General features: G+C 41.3%; 1 protein-coding gene and 1 long non-coding RNA gene across 10 annotated transcripts in view; one reads left to right on the top strand and one right to left on the bottom strand.

The window, feature by feature from the left end:
- The window catches only part of NTNG1 (netrin G1), a 527,102-nt gene that overhangs the window by 417,343 nt on the left and 91,985 nt on the right, over window positions 1–17,774 (bottom strand). For 5 of the 9 annotated variants that reach the window (XM_073592995.1, XM_073592994.1, XM_073592997.1 and 2 more), the window contains exon 1: window positions 1,393–2,215. The exons of 1 other annotated variant lie outside the window; for it this stretch is intronic. The gene's annotated coding sequence lies outside the window, so the exon portion shown is untranslated. Of the gene's footprint in view, window positions 1–1,392; window positions 2,216–4,277; window positions 4,296–17,774 lie in introns of those variants that run through there. 3 more of the 9 variants (XM_073593000.1, XM_073592999.1, XM_073592993.1) reach the window with 2 other exon arrangements.
- Window positions 109–17,774, top strand: part of LOC141103424 (uncharacterized) — a 23,581-nt gene continuing 5,915 nt past the window's right edge. The window contains exon 1 of the long non-coding RNA XR_012235322.1: window positions 109–309. This is a non-coding gene — a long non-coding RNA (uncharacterized lncRNA). The remainder of the gene's footprint in view (window positions 310–17,774) is intronic.

Below are 17,774 nucleotides of genomic sequence, written 5' to 3' on the forward strand. Positions count from 1 at the left end.
ATCCACAAGATGGTAGTAGACATCACCAGCATTGTCCTTTAGGGACCAATTTGACTGCTAATGTTCTCTGGATGCTGAGATGTTAATGGTCGGGATGCTCTTTACAGACAGTCACTCCTATAACAGAGCCTCACAAAACTGGAGCATCAGCAGCGCTGCGAGATGGCCAAAGAGCGGCATCAGCTTGAAGTTAGGAATTAAAGCTTTTTATTTCTTATGGACTGTAATTTTATGACATGTTTTTTTATGACTTCAGACTTCATCCATTGACTCTTAAGGAGGTCGATAAAGGAGTCATTTACTCAAACTGTAAGTACTGCTACCACAAGTACAGTAAGCCACCTATACGTCCTGTGCATTGTACATGAGCAGCATCTGAGCTTCCATCTATCGTTTAAAGCAGTGGTTCTCCTGTCCTCAGGACCCACTAACAGGCCAGGTTTGCAAGATAACTAAAATACATCACAGGTGATATCATTTGCTGCTCAGTGATTGCAGTATTCTAGTCTACATCTCCTCGAAGTAATACTTAAAATCTGGCCTGTTAGTGGGGTCCTGAGGACAGGGATTGAGAACCACTGATTTAAAGGTAACCTGTGCTGGGCAGAAACCTTGAGGTTGCTGACCTCCTTATAAAAATGCTAGTTGTCTGGCTATAATGCTGATCCTGTGACTTCAACATAGTCTGACCTGGAATAAGTATGCAACCAATGAAGTAAGCCTGAGGTCAGAACTCCTGATCTGCCTGCTTGGTTCAGGTGACTCAAAAAAGGGCAGAAGACATTAAATCAGCAGGAAAGCCAGGCAACTGGCATTTCCAGAAAGACAAGACATTTCTCTTAGCACAGGTTCACTTTAAATATTGTATTCTGTCCTCTTTTATAGTTCCAGCACACATGCATACATTATTAAATTGATAGAGGGTTTATGCAGAATGGATTGCCTAAATGAGATCCCTAATATGCATAGTATAGGGATGCGTGCAGATCCAACTCTCTATTCAAACAGCTCCGTCTCTTTCGAGCTGAATCCGTTGCACGCTATCTATATGAAAGAGAAATAGCAATTGCGCTGTGTTCACCTACACATCTCATGTTGATAACAGAGATCAGAAGGAATTTCTTTCAAAGGCTGTAGCTGGCACTGAGCAGCAAGCCACAGAGCAAAGATGCAGAAACCTGTTCAAAGAGTGACATTCACAAAGCTCATCTTGACAAAAAAATAAGGAACAATTAAGAAAGAACTCTTCCCCCCCCACCCCCCTTCATCCCCTGCTCATCCCCCTAAGGGAGTTCACCTGAATCTCCTGCTTGCAGCTTGTGCCTGGAACATTTCAGCAATAAAAGAAATGCAAATTAGCAAAACGACATTCAGGAAAAAGTATGTACTTACTGAAAGAAGGCTTTCTGTGTCCTAATTAGAGGGAAGTCCCTGTCTCAGGAGTTATAATCCTTTTATTGGTGCTCATTAGCAAACTGGAGTATGTTATCCAGATTCTCTTTTAGGAGAATGAGCCCCCCCACCCCTTTCCTTCTTTAGCTGGATCCTGTATCCAAAGAGTTCAGCAGAGCTTCAATTGCTATTATCCATGCCAAAAAAAAAAATCAGGGACCCCCCCTGGATACTATGTATGTGGCAGGACTTTCTGGGAAATAAAGTGTATGTTATCCTCTTAGATCCTGAAAAGAAAGACAAAAATGAAGAAAGATACCAAAAAAGAGGAGGGAAGAATCAAGAGTTGATTTCCTGGCTGTGTGCTCCAGATGTTCCGACAGCTCCCTTCCCTCTCGGCCTCCAGATGTGCAGTGTGGGGAGATGTTGTTGGTCCAGAGTGTTGAAATGCACACAAGCTACTGCTCTCATTGTATTTAGAATGGAGATTTGTTGAGAGGGATTGAGAGGCAGCATCAATCACTCCCAATTACCTTTGGCATGATGGGTGGGGACCTTGCTGTCCTTGTAGTGACCAGTCTGTCCCTCCAAGTTACTGCAAAACACATATCTGTGAGGTGTTAGAAAGGGGACACATGCTGAAATGAGAGGAGCCAGGGACCTCTGTTCACTGGGTGGGGTGGGGAGAGGCTGACCACACAGCAGCAGGCGGGGAGCAGGACAATAGTTGGGGGTGCTTGCTGGCACACACAAGGAGGAGGAGAGAGATGTCTTGCTGTTTGGAGAGAAGATTTCCAAATGCCAGCAAACAAGAGATTGCAAACCTTATACTAGCTCTACTCCGGATTCCTGAGCGGTCCTAAAGACCTTAGCTGATTATCCTTGACAAGCTCTGCATTATTGATTGCAAGCTCTGCGGTTCTCCCAGGGGTAGAATCCCAGCTGTTACGGAAGGTATTTTGCTTTTGAAAGGAATAGTTCTCACTTCATTAGCAAAAAAATCTGCAGCAAAATCCAGCTTTACGAATTGGGTGCGTGCCAACTGATATATTAACCCTTTGTGTGCTGCGGAATTGTAGACAGCGATGTGTTCAGCGTGCTTGTGCATGCAGTGTTAATAGGTGTCAAGTGTCATTTTAGGCAGTTGTATGCAAGAGTTGGATTTTTCTTCTGTAGTCATAAACTTAATTCACAAAGCAATTATGAATGTAACAACTTATTTATTTTTATGACATACAATACACGAAATAAACGATCCATATGGGTTTGTCACATGCTCTGTGTATAACCTGTACTTTTTTTTTACAGTGTATGTGACTGTAAAATTGTATTGTTCCATAAAGTGATGAGGCTTATTATATCTACAAACTCACAATAGTGTTCACTTTAAGTAAAATCTGTTAAAACCACAAAAATGTGTTAAAACAATAAAGAAAAAATGAAATAGGTATCTATCTATCTATCTATCTATCTATCTATCTATCTATCTATCTATCTATCTATCTATCTATCTATCTATCTATCTATCTATCTAGGTACATAAGGAAATTATTTATATTATGTAAATGTGATGTACTTTAAACCCATTGTGAGATTGGAGCGAGTTGAAAAGAAGAACGTTATTTTTCATCTATGCCATCAATCAATAATAGATTTTTCCTCACTCAGGAAGATAGATGGAGAGACCTGGAAATTCAGCAAATTTATTGTGCAAAACAGTCCAGTTTATTTGACAGAGTGTATGGGTTCTTGGAGTGTGCTGTGCAAACTGTGCTTCTGTTGGAAAGTAAGCAGAGACACTTAACTATCTTCTAAAGCGTAAATCAAACATAGGAAATCAGTGTTTATTTCCAGGAACTTTTTCAGAATCAAGCCATCTGCAGCCAGCTATTCATATAACAAGGGGAACACTCGATGTAACATGTACGTAGGCAGGGGGTTGTAAAATATAAAGCTATCTGCTGGTCCAGGCTCTAGAGTATGGAATTACTTGTGCTAGGGATTCGGACTGCACAGACTTCTCTAGTGCTGTGTACACAGTCTGTATTTCTTTTTTTTTACATCACATTTCAAGGTCTGGCAAAATATATCCATTATCTTTATATAAGAAGGACATGTTAAAATAGATGTAAACCCTAACTGAATTGCATCTTGTTTGCTAAAGCACAATTGCTATTTTATTTTTTTATAAAATAGTTGTTTTCACCTTTTTTCGTCCTTTCTTGCATGTCAGTAATGCTAACATCTTGCAGCCTATTAGCTGCCATTTATTGTCTACATTCCTATGCTCCAGCGATGGCTGCATGGTATTTCTCAGTGTGGCTTTCCTAATAGTGACAACAGTGGACCATGCCTGGGTAATGTGTGTGCCTCAGAAGACCCTGTGACAGGGTGACAATGCTGTAGTACAATTAGGAGACAGAGAGTTGTTCACCTATAACAGTAGTGCCTGAACAAGAACTTTCCCTGCAGGATCATCCACTATTATTTTAATAAAAGTTGCAGATTCATAAATATTTAAAATGGTTTTTAAAAATGACACTACCATGTTAAAGCTTATATGAGAATTTTGTGATTGGGATTATGTTTTAAAATTAAAAACCAAATGCTGCCTGGGTCACTGTAGTTAAAGCCCAAGAGAACAATGGCAAACAAAATGATGAAGACCTCCTACATCCTTATTTTCTGTAAACTGTGTTTGGCCCATGAAGTGTGTTTTATTAGTTGTTGTAGTGCTGGATACATTTCTCTGAGTCTCGCACGGTGTAGTTAGTGGACATGTGCACATGACATCTGGAGCACGGAAAGCAGAGGCAGGTCTCTGGTGACAACAAAGGATATAAGAAGGTGATCACCATCAGGTCCTTAAATGATAAAATTGATACCTCAAGATGAAAGCTCTGTGAATGTTTCTGCTTCTTTGTCCCAATTCACATAATTTGCCATTCATATCATCTGTGTTGGCTATAATTATTTCTTCACTCCCTGCCATAGGAGGGGAAAAAAAGTATACTTCAGAGGCAACTCATATACACCATGGAGGTATTGTGATGAATCTATATAACTAACCAAGGAATGCTATAATATGCAAGAACTGTGTGCATGCATATCTTACTTACAAAAATTATGGCTCCTGATCCCAGAACACTGTTAACCCTACCCACGTTTTATCTGCTTACTTCCTGGGCTGGTGCTTGCTCACTTTATGGGTTGGTCTCACCCAGACCACACCTCTAAATATGCAGAACTGTCCATAAATCTCACTTTATTGATGACCCCCTGGCTCTAAATATGAGTGTACCGTCCACTCATAGTCCTGAAACGGGAAATTAATGTGTTACTAAACCCACAACAGTAAAATCAGTCTGTATATACAGTAAAGCATGGTTGTTAAACTCACTTTGGAACCTAAGAAGTTAATCCTCTGCATTGTGTAAAAAGCTTTTTGATCCTGTCTTCTCTGATCCTCCACTTCTTTTACTGATCCCAATCCATCCGCTGATAGAACCGGGCCTTGGAGGCACTCTGCACATGCACATACACATCAGTTTGGTGTGTATTGCTAGCGACTTTTTTTTTTTGAGAGGGTGCATGTGACCAGCACAGGGCCAATCAGCACTATCAAGACAGAAAATCAAAGGTCATGCAGCCTCATAGGACAGTAAGAGGAGAATGAAAACTCCTCCTACAAGCTTTAACCAGTGCTCGGCTGGACACTAATAGAACTCACAAGACTACTATATACTGCTGATGAGAAAAGGTATTTAGCAGAAATAGTAATAGAACTCACAAGACTACTATATAGTGCTGATGAGAAAAGGTATTTAGCAGTTTATGTTGACTAAAATAATTGCATTTCCACGTTCTATGTACTGTGAGGAACCAGATATAGTGAATGCAGGGTCGTGGGTTTAGTAACACTTTAATGCTATTTGAGTTACTGCACATGTGCAGTAACTCAAATACATTTTATGCTGTTATCCAGGGACATAGCCTGCGACATAGCATCAGGGAGACAGAGGGCCAACATACAAGACTGTCCTGGCAAATCCAGGGCAGTTGGCATCTAGGATATAGTATGTGCTGCTGAAAGTATATCTCCAAATGTCAAAGCCAAATATGTTGTTGCATATGTTGCTGTAATGTCAAAAAGATTAAACATTTTTATATGTGATGTTCTTAAATAAATCATTCAACAAGTGTATGGTCTCATTCACACAGGCATACTTAAGTGTACAGCCGTGTGAGGGCTGTGTTTGCCCACATGGGGTGCACAGGTGTTTCATGCATCCGCGTGCAGACAGCCCCATTCCTTAGTTCAGCTCCAGTGCTGTTTTCCTATGCACCTCTGAACTGGACTACAAGCAAGCATGAACATTCCACTCTAGTCAAGACAGTAAAACTGTGATGTTCCACTACACACATTCACAGTAATTTAATGCAAAGGGGTTGATTTACTAAAGGCAAATAAAAATAAAAAAGTATAATACATTCTAAAATCTAACATCATTCCAGGTCAAATTATGTTAGATGACCTGCATGACATTTGTGTTTATTGTGCAAGCATGAAATGCTCAAGTGCAAGGTCACATGAATTTTTAGCAATCTGTCAAAAAGCTGCGGTTCTGGTAATGTGTTTCCTTCGTCAACCCAACTTAATCTTAAAGCCGTATTAAACCCAAAAGTAATCATTTATAATATTGCAGATTAGCCATTCTTAGGTGGGATGGCTGTATTAGTTTCCTTTTTTAGGCTTTCTTTCTTTTATTTGTGGTCCACCCAGTAAATCTGTAGTTTTTCAACAGAAAAGCTCCCTTGCAGTTACAGGGATGAGACAGAGCATTTACCACTGGCAGGGGTGCTTAAAATATTTAATTTGTATTTATTTATGTAAAACCTTTATCACAAAAATAAAAAAAAACTGCTTGCTGTAACTGCTTATTGGTATTAGCTGGAGCTCAGATTCAATTTGTTATTGTATTTAAATCTACTAGTACTTCTAACACTCCCCCTCCCCCAGACTGACAATGCTGCTGTCCAAATGTGCCCCCTGTGCTCCTTCATCCAGAGTGGGGGCACTCTACTTCAAGTGTATTACTGGCCAGATCCCAAGGGTTAAAAAGGTTAAAAACTAATACAGCTACTACATCTAATGATCTTTATGTAAGCTACAATATATTTTATTTTTGGTGTTGGGTTTAATAACATTTTAACTGAATGTTACATTATCGGTTTATGCTAAATATTTTCCCTTTAATGTGTTTCAATGTGATGTTACCATTCACACAATTGTGATATTATTCAGCAGACTTCGTTGGTTATATCTTGTGATAAATACAGTATATGAAGGAAAAATACAGGAACACACATTTTTCTCTAGTTTTTACTAATTAGGCAAGGAAATAAAAATATATGTATCCAAATTTGCTACCAAATTAAACCCCTATCTGCTAAAAAAAAAAAGCAATGCATAATACGTTGGGGTAGACAATAAAATTAAAAAGTATAATATGCGAAATCAAGACATTGCTGAAACAAAAAAAAAAGAAGAAAAACACTCTGGGACTCAAAAGAATTAAGGAACTCAAGTGGTTAACTAAAAATAATACCAATCTTAATTTACTTAAAGCGGAGTTCCACCTTGAAAAACATTTTTACATTTTCACCGTCCCTTACTAGTAATAAAAAACATTTGGATAAAAAAAAAAAAGTGTACCCACCAGAAATGCCCTGTTGCTATGTGGTGGCTTCTAATCTGCCACTTCCGGGTCCGCGGTCTTCTGCATCACTTCCTCCCTCACCTCTGCTCCTGGGAAATGTGAGTCATCATTTCAGGAGTCAGTGGGCAGGAGTGTGTCAAAAAATCACGTTATTTTCCAACAGGAAATTATGCCATTTAAGGCGGATCTATCTATCTATGTTGCCATAACAACGGGGCCGGACCTTCCTCTGTCGCCGCCCATTGTTATGGCAACTTGCTAAACAATCGGCACTATGGCCGCTGGCGCATCACGCATGCGCAAGATCAAGAGGTGCATGTTGGTTACCCAGCATGCACCTCTCCATCACTAATCCAGGAAGAGTATGCGATTGGGCTTCACATGCCCACAATCATCATGGCAATGGCCAGAAGAGGATTTTCTACATCGTGAGTATAAAAAAAGGAGAGAAGTCTTAGCCACTAGCAAACATATATATACTTTATTTTTGTTATTAATGCATTATGATGGGATGCCTGTTAAAAAAAAAAAATTCTGTGGCCGGAACTCCACTTTAAAATGTCCTTCAAAACTAAGAATCTTTTTGTGGGAGTTTAGTTCCAATTAAAGGTGGCAAACAGCTAGACACATGAATACACTAGACAGATGAATACATACGCCTTCATTAAACCTGCCAAAGGATTTCTATTTCTGTCTTTCCAGTTCTGAAAGGCACACAGTCCTACAGTCCTTCCTGGCAGGGGAGGGGACTTCATATTTCTCTGTTGCAGTTTCACTTTCACCTATAGGTCTCGTCCCCATCCTCAACCCTGTGATTGGATAATAAAAGCAGTGGTAGTAGACTAATTAGTTTATTACTCTAGCACTCTGCACTCTCCTCCTACCAGCATACTTCTTGGACTGCACCAGACCTGATTGGCTGCTTCTGTCACATCCTCTCTGAGTTCTCCAGTATAGGGAGTAGACAGGACTGATGCCAAGTCAATTCAGGTACCCACCCTACTTGCAATAAAGAGAATGCATTTATTGATTTATTAGTTTGTGTCTTTTGTATCTGCCTCATGTTCAGATTTAAATAAACAATATTAAGGCATTCGGAAAAATGTTAAAGCCCATCTTCCAGGAAAGTAGGTATTCCCCTTGCAGTTGGGCTGCCTCTGCACTGCAAGGGTTAAATGCTCATGTAGATCTGGGGGACAGGGAACAGCAGTTTTTTCTTACCTGATCCTCTGCTCTCCTGGAAGCTGGCACTCTCCTCCATTTCCCTGCACTCTGTCATTGGACTGTCCCTCAGAGTTCTCATGCCCAATGCAAGGCTATAAACTCTTAATTTGATTGGACCTAATGACATCAGAAGACCTGTGACTGCTGAAGCATTGGGAAAAAGAGGCTGCAGGGATTGCTCTTACTGCATGGAGGGAGTTTGTGGGAGCAGAGGAGTGGGGAAGTTTTCTGTGACCCCCTAGAAATAAACAAGCATTTAACCATTGCAGGGCATGGGCAACCCCACTGTAAGGGATTATTTTTCTGTTTTTCTGGATTTCAGCTAGGCAGAGGCATTATTTTCAGAAATCTCTAAAACTTTCACCATAAAACTTTAAAATGGGATATCTCTATGAGCTTAAAGGATTAACAAAAGATCCAATAGCCTTGTGCCAACATCTGGATTGGGCATCACATGTAACCACCTTTGTCAGTTATGATTAGCCATTGAGAAGCTAATTGTCCCCTCTCATACTAGTATTCATAAATATATCAGTTAAAGAATACATTAGCATTCATGGCTAGTAGCTACGATAGGTTGATCAGTAATAAATTAACATTTGTTTGTAAATGTGCACTCTCTAATGTCTCTTCAGAATTTCATTACAATGCTTGGTATATCATAAAATTAAAGAGCTGGCAAATGTAATAAATTACCCCAAATGGTTTGTCCTGGAAGCAAAAATAATGTGAGCCATTATTCCTTTTTTTAAATTCTTCTTTTATTGGGGGCTAAATAACCGACATTTACTGAGTGTATAAAAGCCCAACAAAAAAAACATTTATAGCAATATGATTTGGGATTCACTATGATGATTTAAGAATGGCTCAACAAAAGAGATGTGAGATGTGAACAAAAGGTAGTCACTAAAAATCCAACCTGCAAATGTCACTTTAAGTACTTCATAGGCCATATTCAGTACCAGAAATACTATAGAAATATTATGTGCAACTTTCACATCTTTGTTTCACAGGTTTTGGGAACCAAGCAGTATAATATTTGGTGAATGCTCTCTTGTGCAATAGGGGATTAGGACTAATGATAAACCTTAAGGATTTACCCACCATTAGCCTGTGAAATCTGGCCCTGTGCTGTGACCCATTTAAAAGCATAGGTTGCTTGCTGTGGGTCATTGTCATTGAAAAAAAAAAAGGTTTTATTTGGGCCCCCTGCTAATTCACCCCCCCACCCCATACTTCGAAACGTAACATTCAGGACTGCACCAATATAGCCGTAGGGTTGATTTTCTAAAATTAGAGAGTGCAAATTTGGTGCAGTTCTTCATAGAAACCAATCAGCTTCCATTTCTTTTTATTGTCAAAGCTTAGCTGATTGGCTACCATGCACAGCTGCCCCAGATTTTGCACTCTCCAGTTTTAGTAAATCAACCCAAATGCATTTTGTCATCCAATATATTAGGAAAACAACATGTTCTATTTACAATGAGTGTGAGAAGGGGTATCTGTTCACTTGCCCTGCAGCAGTAAATTAACTGTTAGGGGTCTGAAGGACCCCTTTACCAGTTCACAAGTAAATCAGTTCACCTAACAGTGAATTATTAAAAAAGCTTATGCTGTTTCATTTCAGACACACTGATTCTCTTATCACAAGTTAAGACACGCTAAAAATAAAGTGGTGGAATTTATTTTTATAACTGTTACATACTGTTGGAAAAATGAAAGACAAGTAACCTTTCAGTAATAAATCGTAAAAGGGGAAATAAAGAACAGTATGATTTATAAAAGATTAAAAACTGTCAGTTCGATTAAAAAAAAAAATTAAAAGAGTATAATCTCCCTGGATCAAAAAGGATTGAATATTATACAAACAGCTTATACCTATGATTCTATATCCAATATACGCCATGTCTTATCTTATGTTAAAGGTTCTATTTTTGTTATACAGTATGTCATGTTTGTTACTCTATCAGCGACTGTATGTTTAACTGAACAACTCCTTTGTCAAAGAATGCCATTTATACTCCATATCCTTTAACATTTGTTTTATTCAAATCAACAACAAATTTACAAAACCTTCTGTGTGTGAATTTGTTGACAATTTTGCAACTGTAGAAAGATTTTAGCAGTAAAGTAAAACAAAATTATTGGCTTAAATCTATGTTAGATGCAAAAAGAAATACAATTTACACAAATGATGTATTTATTTATATAAAAAAAACAGAACTATCATAACTACCTGAATATTCTTGATATCAGCATCATGTTATTTCCTGCATAGCAGCACAGATAGTTAGAGAGGGGGAGACGATCAAGGTTCTATTGCTTATAGGTAACATTTTTCTTGCAGAAGGGGATGCAGGGGGAAAGCATAGAGATGACCTCATCAGTGTGCTGCCCACTTACAAGTTGCCCACTTACAAGTTGCCCACTCACAAGTTGCCCACTCACAAACCTGGATTGAGAGAGTGGCTGAACAGAATTACAAATCCCTTGATAGGCAAAACAGTTACCATATTCATAGATGCATATTTGGCACAGGCCTTCCTCCTGAGATTTTGTTCTCTAATTCAGGGTGTATGTAGCCTTTCTAAAGGGGTTTACGTGGTCTTTCCAAATTCTGGTTGAATAATATATGATATGGGAATAAAATGGAATCAAACAATATTGATACATTAGCTTAAACCTCCCTTAAACCCTAACCCTATCTATAGTCCCCCTTTTAACACTAACCCTCCCAGTAACCCTAATCCTAACACTAACCCTCCTTGTAACTGCAAACCTAAGTCCCCCTTTAATCATATTGCTCCCTGTCACCTCAACCCTCCTTGTAACCCCAAACATAACACTTCCTGTAAACCCGAACCCTAACATTCCCTTCAACCCTAACCCTAAAACTAATCCTCCATATAACACTATCCTTAACCCTAACCCTTTGCTGTAACCCAAACCCTAACCCTTCCTGTAATACAAGTGTTAACACCAATCCTCCCTGTAACCCCTAACACTAACTTTCCCTGTAACCCAAACCCTAACACTAACTCTCCCTGTAACCCCAACTCTAACACTGATCATCCCTGTAACTCAAACCTTAACACTAATGTCCATATAACACCATCCCTAACACTAATCCTTCCTGTTTCATCCCTGTAATCATTCCTGACAATAACCCTCCAAGTAACATCATCACTAACACTAATCCATTATGTAACTCCGACCCTAAAACTAGCCCTGTAACAGCAACACTAACACTAATCTTCCTCAATTTAATTATAACTTGTTTGCAGGCTCTCCTCTGCTGTGCCAGGATCCTCTGTGCCAAAAGCCAACCCTACCTGCACCCAAAAACAGCAGTGATGGAATCCTTGCACAGGAATATATATGTTTATATATATTATAAACTATAACTATGAGGCAAGCTAAATGGAAATGAATGTTATATGATGACTAGCAAAATGGCCTTTCTTTATAAAATTAAGTACTTGTTTTGCACCATTTAAAAGTCATGAAAACACTTTCCTGTTTATCATGCAACAGCTGTGTAGACTGCAATAGTCTCAGCATACCGAAATATCCCATCTTCATCTGCCTGTCCAAAACAAGAACCTTAAAGTTCATCTCCCACACACACTCTCAATTGAGGATTTAAGTACCTGGATAGTGAAGTCAGTTCCAGACAGGCAGGTAAGAAATGCATTAAGTCGAAACAAGCTGTGTTATAAATCACGTAAACCCAACCCACTGTGTTACAAGCAAGCAAGTGGATTATTCATGGATAAAATAGGAACACAGCTAAATTTTAGGTAAGGATGAACCTTTCTCCTTTAACCTGTTAAATATCATCTTCGTTCCCTGCAGTAGTGATTCAGAAATGTATAGTAGGGAAGGCTGCCTATCATTTCAATAGGAACAGTACATGTCTACATAGATCTGTGTCCTGCAGGCAGAAAAGGAGGGGGACTGAGAGAGAAAAGCAGGAAAAGTCAAACAAGTTACTCTAGAGGATTTGCTGAATTAAAATTGAGGTGTTGCAAGGAGAATGAGCAAAAGGAAAATGCACAATAGATTACTGGGCAGAAGTGTCCTGGTTCAACTCTCCCCATAGGGTTACACTATACTAGTAGCTTTAACTAGTTGCAGTAAATCATATAATATTGTATCTTTATATATAATGTAATTCAATGCCATTCCCATCATGTAATAGATAACATCCTTATTTATGAAGGTAGCTTGATTTTTTTTCCCATGTAAACTCACATTGGTATATTTTATAATGTAATGGCAAAAACATAATCATTTTTATACATAGTAAAGAGGAAGAATTAATTTGGCTTCCCCAACGTGGCACCAATGACTACATTTGTTTTATAACTGGACAGCGAAAGAGCCATGAGCAATTACACCAGATAATCTTGGAATGCTAACAACACATGAAAAGATGATTAGTTGATAATTGTTTTCATTCATTTAACAACAATATATTCAATAGAAGTTACATTGAATTCCATTCCCCAGAGGAAATAACTAACCAGGTATTCAAAATATAACCAGGTATTCAAAATATACTTGGACCCAACTGGGTGGGAAACATATAACCAGGGAACAAGCCAGGATACCAAATAGAAACTTAAAAAGCATGCGGAGAACATTTAAACAAAAAGCAGATAGAGTCCTTTTTTGGGATCTGAACCCATTAAAACACTATGCCCACAATTCTAATTCTATATGCATAATTATACTTTATTATTTCTAATGAATGACCAAGAAATTTAAAAATCATTTTAAACTTTAGGGTATTCATACATTAAAAAATCAGTTCACAGCCAAGACTTGAGTTTGATTTAAAGGAGAAGTATGGGAATGCAAAAATAGGTAGTACATGCTACCCTTATACCTGCATTGCATTTCTTTCTTTCCTCAGTCCTTTAGTTTTTGCAGAATAGTCTTTTGAAGATCCCAGAATGAGCCTCTAATGGTTCTTTCTCAGTTCAAAAGTTTCCAGGGGGTGGAAACATCTCCACAATCCAGCCCTTCCTTCACTCCCTCCCTCTGGAGGACATGTGGGTGTGTTTGGTGAAGAGGTACACACTCAGGCTGCTATCTAGAATGAGCACATTCTTCACGTGCCTCTGTTTCCATGGCAGCGTGTCCCCAGCTAAAACCCGGAAGCAACGTGACAAAAGCAGTGAAGTCCTCACCTTTCCCTGGATGTTATCTGCAAGCTCTCCTCTGAGAGACTCCAACACCTCTTTCCTGGGCTTTGATGTTCCTTCCTGTGTCCTCCGAATTTCCCCCTCCTCTCCCCTCACTTATTCAAAGTCTGTATCAGCGTCTCCTCCAGCCAATGGGGGGAGGAGGGAGAGCCACTTCTCATGTTCAGAAATTAACACAGGTAATCTCTCTACACATAGCACTGTGTTATATCAGAAGAGGAGACATGGTAAGGAGCATAGTGACCTGTGCCCTGTGTCTGTTCTCTGAAATGAACACAGTGCTATGTGTATAGAACATACCTGTGTACTGTACATAGGAGAAGGAGACTGACAACCCCCCACATCTAAAGTGACCTCTGATATGTCTTCAGAGTCTCCTTTGTACATCGAAATCATCCCTCTGTCACTTTACTCCTATACAGTCCCATCATCCCCATCCCCGTATGGCAATGCATTGCACAGTACGGCATGTGATGACTCTGTACAGCATGCGATGGCTCTGTACGGCATGTGATGGCACTGTACGGCATGTGATGGCACTGTACGGCATGTGATGGCACTGTACAGTATGCGATGGCACTGTACGGCATGTGATGGCACTGTACAACATGTAATAACATTGTACGGCATGTGATGACTCTGTACAGTATATGATGTCCCTGTTCGGCATGTGATGGCACTGTACGGCATGTGATGGCTCTGTACGGCATGTGATGGCTCTGTACGGCATGTGATGGCACTGTACGGCATGTGATGGCACTGTAGGGCATGTGATGGCACTGTACAACATGTTATGACACTGTGCGGCATGTGATGACTCTGTCTGGCATGTAATGGCACAGTACGGCATGTGATGGCACAGTACAACATGTAATGACACTGTAAGGCATGCGGTGACTCTGTGCGACATGCGATGGCTCTGTACGGCATGTGATGGCACTGTACGGCATGTGATGGCACTGTAGGGCATGTGATGGCACTGTACAACATGTTATGACACTGTACGGCATGTGATGACTTTGTGCGGCATGTGATGACTCTGTCTGGCATGTAATGGCACAGTACGGCATGTGATGGCACAGTACAACATGTAATGACACTGTAAGGCATGCGGTGACTCTGTGCGACATGCGATGGCTCTGTACGGCATGTGATGGCACTGTACGGCATGTGATGGCACTGTACAGTATGTGATAGCACTGTACGGCATGTGATGACTTTGTGCGGCATGTGATGACTCTGTCTGGCATGTAATGGCACAGTACGGCATGTGATGGCACAGTGCAACATGTAATGACACTGTAAGGCATGCGGTGACTCTGTGCTACATGCGATGGCTCTGTACGGCATGTGATGGCACTGTACGGCATGTGATGGCACAGTACAGTATGTGATGGCACTGTACGGCATGTGATGGCACTGTACAACATGTAATAACACTGTACGGCATGTGATGACTCTGTACAGTATATGATGTCCCTGTTCGGCATGTGATGGCACTGTACGGCATGTGATGGCTCTGTACGGCATGTGATGGCTCTGTACGGCATGTGATGGCACTGTACGGCATGTGATGGCACTGTAGGGCATGTGATGGCACTGTACAACATGTTATGACACTGTACGGCATGTGATGACTTTGTGCGGCATGTGATGACTCTGTCTGGCATGTAATGGCACAGTACAGCATGTGATGGCACAGTACAACATGTAATGACACTGTAAGGCATGCGGTGACTCTGTGCGACATGTGATGACTCTGTACGGCATGTGATGGCACTGTACGGCATGTGATGGCTCTGCACGTTCTGTGATGGCACTGTACAACATTTAATGACTCTGTACGGCAAGTGATGACACTGTACAGCATGTGATGACACTGTACAGCATGTGATGGCTCTGTACGGCATGTGATGACACTGTACAGCATGTGATGGCACTGTACGGCATGTGATGGCACTGTACGGCATGTGATGGCACTGTACAGCATTTGATAACTCTGCACGGCATGTGATGGTACTGTACAACATGTAATGACAACCCCCCGACATCCAAAGTACCCCCATATGTCCCCAGAATCTTCTTTATTGTACATACAAATCACCCCTCTGTCACTGTACTCCTATATAGTCCCATCATCCCCATCCCCGTATGGCAATGCATTGCACTGTACGGCATGTGATGGCACTGTATGACATGTGATGGCACTGTACGGCATGTGATGGCACTGTACGACATGTAATGACACTCTACGGCATGTGATGAATCTGTACGGTATGTGATGTCCCTGTTCGGCATGTGATGACTCTGTATGGCATGTGTACGGCATGTGATGGCACTGTACGGCATGTGATGGCACTGTACGGCATGTGATGGCACTGTACGGCATGTGATGGCACTGTACAACATGTAATGGCACTGTACGGAATGTAAGGACTCTGCACGGCATGTGATGGCACTGTACGGAATGTGATGACACTGCACGGTATGTGATGGCACTGTACAATATGTAATGACTCTATACGGCATGTGATGGCACTGTACAGCATGTGATGACACTGTACGGCATGTGATGACTCTGTATGGCATGTGATGGCACTGTACAGCATGTGATGGCACTGTACAACATGTAATAACACTGTACGGCATGTGATGACTCTGTACAGCATGTGATGGCACTGTACGGAATGTGATGACTCTGCACGGCATGTGATGCCATTGTACGGCATGTGATGACTCTGCACGGCATGTGATGGCACTGTATAGCATGTGATGGCACTGTACAACATGTAATAACACTGTACGGCATGTGATGACTCTGTGCAGCGTGTGATGGCATTGTACGGAATGTGATGACTCTGCACGGCATGTGATGGCACTGTACAACATGTAATGACTCTATGCGGCATGTGATGGCACTGTACAGCATGTGATGACACTGTACGGCATGTGATGACTCTGTATGGCATGTGATGGCTCTGTACGGCATGTGATGACACTGTACGGCATGTGATGGCACTGTACGGCATGTGATGACACTGTACGGCATGTGATGGCACTGCACGGCATATGATGACACTGTACAGCATGTGATGGCACTGTACAACATGTAATGACTCTGTACGGCATGTGATGGCTCTGTACAGCATGTGATCCTGTAATACTTTATTTACAATGAAGGGAACATTATTGCTATAGGGGTACTAGGTAATACACCAATTATGGGGGAGCAAAGCTCTGTCCATGTCTGAGGAGCTCTGAGCTTCAGTATGAAAATACAAGTAGATGTGAATGGAAGGTTTCATTGTCTCATATAAAAATCCAGATAGTCAATAAAAGGATTTATTCACAATGTTAGCTCTGATTTATTTCATTTTACTATACCAGTGATGGGTGGAATGCCTGTGTGCTGTCACATCCATATGTGTATTCTGCTTTAAAAATATATTATTTTCACTTTGGTAGATAGTAATATGTAGAGGACATTTACATACAGAACTTTCAGTGACTTCTCCTACCTTTGTCACTGACTGAAGTGCTCTTATCTCTGCTGACTCTCCTGACCATTCAAACATGCTGTGGGGGAGAAGGAAGGGGGGAGGGGAGAGAGAGAGAGAGAGTGAGAGAAGGGAGGGAGGAGAGAGAGAAGGGAGGGAGGAGAGAGAGAGAGAAGGGAGGGAGGAGAGAGAGAAGGGAGGGAGGAGAGAGAGAGAGAAGGGAGGGAGGAGAGAGAGAGAGAAAGGAGGGAGGAGAGAGAGAAGGGAGGGAGAAGAGAGAGAGAGAGAGAGAGAGAGAGAGAGAAGGGAGGGAAGGAGGAGAGAGAGAGAGAAGGGGGGGAGGAGAGAGAAGGGAGGGAGGAGAGAGAGAAGGGAGGGAGAAGAGAGAGAAGGGAGAGAGAAGAGAGGGAGGAGAGAGAAGAGAGGGAGGAGAGAGAGGAGGGAGGGAGGAGCGAGAGAGAGGGAGAGAGAGAGAGAGAAGGGAGGGAGGGAGGAGAGAGAGAGAGAAGGGAGGAGAGAGAGAGAAGGGAGGGAGGAGGGAGAGAGAGAAGGGAGGGAGGAAAGAGAGAGAAAAGGGAGGGAGGAGAGAGAGAAGGGAGGGAGGAGAGAGAGAAGGGAGGGAGGAGAGAGAGAGAAGGGAGGGAGGAGAGAGAGAGAAGGAGGGAGGAGAGAGAGATAAGGGAGGGAGGAGAGAGAGAGAAGGGAGGGAGGAGAGAGAGAGAGAGAAGGGA

Source organism: Aquarana catesbeiana, linkage group LG07 (assembly GCF_042186555.1).
Source record: "Aquarana catesbeiana isolate 2022-GZ linkage group LG07, ASM4218655v1, whole genome shotgun sequence".
Lineage (NCBI taxonomy): Eukaryota > Metazoa > Chordata > Amphibia > Anura > Ranidae > Aquarana > Aquarana catesbeiana.